Raw genomic sequence first — 5,488 nt, forward strand, 5'->3', positions numbered from 1 at the left:
TAGAACATTATATAACGAAGAACCAGATCGTCGTGGCCATGTGATGTGAATAAAAGGACTTGAATTTGATGATATTTTTATAATGTTAGATAACATAACTAAGTATCTTCACAGTAAGATAGGATGACATGGTTTACATGATCTTAATGTTGTTCACTTGAGTGATGATATTATAAGGAAAAGTGTAATATCACAGGTAGGATGATTCATAATTTAGAACTACTAACTCATGTATGTATTAAAAATTAAAGAAATATATTAAATTTTATAGGATATTTATGTTTACTAACCAGTAATTCAGAGATTGGTATTCATGGTTACTATAACGAGGCTGTAGAAACGCACCCTTTCTTCTTTGCAAATGGTCCTGTATTTATGTCTAAGCCGAAACTGGAACCTCTGAATAATTTAGATTTATTCTTGTCATTTTCTAAAATACTTATCTACAGTATACCATAAGGAATGATACCGTATCACACCTAATCAAGTGCCTTAAGAAACATCAACAGGATATCACAGTAATCCCTTATCGACTGATATGTAAGTAAAAGTTATGTGTCATTGTTATACACAGTTATGTGTTAGTGTTATACACAGTTATTTATCATTTTCTATTAATTCAGTTGTAGCCACTACAATATCTATGACACTGGTAGTAATTATAAGAACAATAATGATGTTCTATAAGAGGAAATGATGATTAGGAGCAAAAAGTTACAGGTAAGTCAAAGTATATGTTATTTGCCATTTGAAAAGAAAGTTACTAACTTAGAATTTTTTGATAAATAATAATTGTGCAAAATATATTGGATTTCAAATTTGTCAAAAATTGAAATTTAAGAAGCATTGTAATAATATAACATTAATATTTTGATTTTTCAGGAGATATCATGCGGTGGATGGATAATATGTAAAAAATATTAAGCAGTATATGAATTTTCATATTGCGTAGAGATAACAAAATGAATTTTAAAAAATGTCGACATGGTAATAAGAAATAGCATCATGACAAAGAATATATAACCACAGTTTCATTTTTTATAAATAAAAATTTGTTGTTCCAGATTTTGAAATATAGTGAAACGTTTAATTAGTATCTTAATATCTTCAAATAATTATTATTTTAGAATCAATTGTAATTGTATCATACGTACTTTTGAATTCGTGCAAGAACATATGTAATTTTGAAGTAGTTATTATTAGGAAATTGTTAGACGCGAACAGTATGCGAAAAGTTAGTATGCAGTGTAATAATTATCAATCAAAACACAAGAATTAAATTCTTGAGGAAAAAATTTCCGGAATTTCTTATTTACATGATTATAAAGAAATCCATAATAAAAAGGAGCTGCTTTCTAATACTTCTCTTCCTTATAATGCCTACGTTAATAATAACGAGGTTCGACTTTTTGTTTTTAGAGGGATACTGGAAAATTTGAAAGTACAGTACCATTGGGAAGAAAATCACGATATTGAAAACGATATTTGCAAGTAAATTTCCAAAAAATCTGTTTTCAAATTTTCGCTTTCTATTTCACATTAAAAGAAAGGGCTGCCTTCTTTCTCTGCAAGACAAAACAAACATTCTGAATCTCGTATCAATGAATGATGTCAATAAGTTATTTTTCTTTTCAGATTGAACAATATTCCAGATTTATTCATAATTTCATACTACGCGAAGAATAGACTTTCATAGGTATATAAAGGAAATATTAAGTATAGGAAAACTCTTTTTCGTTGTAGGTGACATATGCTTCACGGTTGAACACATGTATTTTTGAACACACATAAATGAAAAAGTACTCTTATGGAGAGAAAGAATTGATACCTTCGATTGACATTAGATAATGTATATAAACTTATGAACAATCACTATCAGTTTGTATTTTAGGTGCACACGCAAATTTGTTGGAGTTCTTATAAAATGTACTTCCTGTACGAACGTTTTATTCTTTCAAATTTTACGATACTATGTCTCATATAATAACTATATGGATTAAACGTAATATAAATGATCCGAAAATAGACTCGAACGACATTAATTGTCTTTCTATTTATACCAATATCGAAAATACAAGTAAAGCTGGAGCAATAGTATGCAAGAATGGACTATTTATTATTTTAAACCAAATCATAGCATATTCAGAATGCACAGTATTATCATGAAATGTAAATGAATCAGTTGTAAACGAACGATTTTACTGTAAAATCATTGCCTCCTTTTTTTCATTTGAAATATGGCAGCAATGAGTACATTCTTTTAATATATAATAAAACGAGATATCTTTATAAAGTTACATATGTCATCACTGGTAACTGTTATCTCGTATGACACCAAATATACCGTTAGTATGGAATGATATTTTTATGAAGATATACTTTAATGATAGATTTTATGAATGAAACGTTATATAAGAAAAATTATCTCTTGTTATTCTATGAAGTGTAGTAGCTAATGAAGATTAATTAATAACATTTAAGCCATTAATCTAAAACAATTACATCATTAATTCTTAACAGTTATATCAATAATTTATAACAACATTTTCCCATTAATTCAATGTAATTATGCTCTTAATTTATAACAGTTGTACCCTTAATCGGAAGTAACTCTACATTCATTGATTTTAATCAATACCATAAATTTGTAGTGAGTGAGTTAAAGATTTATTTTGCTTTATTTTATTAACGAAATCTATCAAGTCTTTGAAGTGCTATTTCATTTCCATATAGCATTATATTTTAACTCTGAATACAGTATTCAATTTCCAATTTCACTATTTCGTATAAAATCTGTGGTAACACAGAGTGTCGATGTATGTGTCACGTAAAATAACAAAATAAAAAAGGAATTTGAGGTAAAAAATAAAAAAAGAAAACTTTATTTTTTTTCTAACATCAATACACTTTACAATCTACTTCCGAACTCTAGGCGTGACTTTCTAAGACTGACTCTTATGATTTTACTTTCGATCGGATCCGATTAATTTCTTTTGTCATCCCTCAACATCCCCACCGTCCATGCATTTGCTAGGCGTCCGCGATCGTTGCCACGTGCTCTTTCTTCTAGAACCTTCGGTGGAAGGACCGTTGGGATGTTGATGGTTCATTAGGCACTTCAGCGATATACATTGTCGCCGAGTGCTTTATCTCTATCGTCAGTCCGTCGGATTTGAAGTACGCCGGTCGTGACATATGTAACGATATATGGTATAACGTTATAACGTATTACTTTACATGATATAACTTTATAACGTATTACGTTATATGGTATGACGTTATAACGTATTACGTTATATGAGATGACGTTATAACGTATTACGTTATATGTTATAACGTTATAACGCATTACGTTATATGTTATAACGTTATAACGTAATACGTTATATGGTATGACGTTATAAAGTATTACGTTATATGGGATGATGTTATATCGTAATACATCATATGGTATGCCGTTATAACGTATTAGGTTAAATGGTATGACGTTATAACGTATTACGTTATATGGTATAACGTTATAACGTTATAACGTAATACGTTATATGGTATGACGGTATAACGTATTACGTTATATGGGACGACTTGTTTCTGTCTGGAGATTGATTCCTAATACAACGTGTGTCCCATTATATCAGCATCTCCAAAGTACAATTCTATGTGATTTCTAGGGAGAACAATACAACCGATCCACACCTTCGTCAGGCAAAACGTTTATCCCGTGACCGTGGCTACGTTCGGCGACCAGTTGTCACCTCGAACCCACTTTCGCTTTCACAAATGTCAAACAATTACAAATGACAATTGCTTAATTACAGTTATGATAAAATCTAGGCTAAAGCATTAGAAGGCTTCCTCAAAATTGCAAAGGGAAGGCTCCGGTTTTCCTTTCATCTCCGACATATATAATAATCTGTTAATAGCAGCGTTCTCTTCAAGTTAACTACCCTCATTATCCCAAAAGAAATAAGGGATTGAACGATTCGTGGCGTCGATTAGTCAATCGTAACGGGAATTTACGATTCCCGTTGGCGCACTTCCTCGAGATCGCGTCTCCCCACGAACGTGCGAATTTACATATTTAACAATATATATATGGCGGGTTAATGTTGAAATTTTGGGTGTTTGGGCGTTAATTTTAGTTTCTTTACATTTTTTTTCCTTTAGGAATACCTGCACTTTATCATTTATGGAAGTTTTGTTAACAGAAACGAAAAATTTAGAAAAGATATGTATAATCAAGGAATCTCAGGATAGCACACTTAGACTGCAGATTTTTCTGTATGCAAAAGTAAGTCAAAGGAAGAGGATGAAGTTTTCTTGTATAAGGCTTTGTTTCTGCTTGAGCTAGCTTACAATCAAATACGTTCAGTGTGACAGAGTATCGACAACTATTTCAAACTTTAGCTTTAAATACAAAAAGTTTACGCGCAAAAATAAGCTGAAGAAAAGAAAAATGTTTTTTTTCTTGTTTGACGTCTTATCCTGTCTGGCGGTATGGAATTATTCTGGAAAAGCCTGTATATGTACAGAGTATATAAAAAATACACTTATTTGACCGGACCACCCTAATTCTACAACTCTGGATGATACAGTTTTACAAACGTCTACTCATCGCGAGGACCAACTTGCCAACTTTTCAAAATAAGCTATGAGTCGCAATTGAACCGTTTTCTGGAGAAATGACGTTGAAATTCCATTGGGTCTTACATCGAGATTATTCGCAACAAGTTTATATTTCGCAGTCAGGTAGAAAGTAAGCAATGTGACATCAACGAGAAAACAACAAGTTTTCGTTAGCAGGTGGGATAGCCCGTGATAAACAGAATGGAGCAATCAGCGTGATTTCACATTATTACAGAATTATCTACTGTGTGAAAAAAGACTTTCAAACAAAGATTCTGATTTTATTAGCTTTCTTTTAGAATAAATAGAAAATAAAATTTGTAAATAACAATTAATCTCATTATTTTGAATAATATATTTAAACTTGTTGAAATTGCAAATAATTTATTTCTGTCTTTTAACATTTAAACAATTATTTAAATGAAAATTTATTTAATAGTGCCCAGTATTGCGCGCAACACATTTTTGGAACAACGAACAATTCGATAGTCGGTAATAGAGATAGATGGCAAAATAATTGGATTTATTGATAAAATGAGGATTAAATTGATTAAAAAAAGTAAATTGATTAAAATGTATACAAATCCTACATATACAAGAATAATATCTTGCACATCTTGGTATCCAAATATACTTTCCCAGTAAAGTTCCATTTGATCCTCGTGCTAAGTAGCATACGGTGCCAGCAAACGTCAATTTTTACAAAATTTTGCATGAATCAATCGATCCAGAGGCTCCGATCCTCCGAAATCACGCTAGTGGACACTTATACGCCCTGACACTTTTTATACATGCTGTACATAAAAATATATGTATCAAAACTGTTGTTATTTCTATACTCAGAGGTAAGATCAGAGTAGTT

At 30.9% G+C, this 5,488-nt stretch overlaps 1 long non-coding RNA gene across 2 annotated transcripts; it reads left to right on the forward strand.

Moving 5' to 3' along the window:
* Nucleotides 1-21: 21 nt before the first annotated feature.
* Nucleotides 22-2,863, forward strand: LOC143305097 (uncharacterized). 2 transcript variants are annotated; one of them, XR_013061778.1, is made up of 5 exons: nt 22-196; nt 272-540; nt 624-720; nt 883-1,491; nt 1,636-2,863. It is a non-coding gene; the product is annotated as an uncharacterized LOC143305097 (long non-coding RNA). The 2 variants fall into 2 exon arrangements; XR_013061779.1 differs by lacking the exon at nt 1,636-2,863 and having other exon boundaries at nt 630-720; nt 883-1,359.
* Nucleotides 2,864-5,488: the final 2,625 nt, after the last annotated feature.

Source organism: Bombus vancouverensis, unplaced genomic scaffold (genome assembly GCF_051014615.1).
Source record: "Bombus vancouverensis nearcticus unplaced genomic scaffold, iyBomVanc1_principal scaffold0088, whole genome shotgun sequence".
Classification (NCBI taxonomy): domain Eukaryota; kingdom Metazoa; phylum Arthropoda; class Insecta; order Hymenoptera; family Apidae; genus Bombus; species Bombus vancouverensis.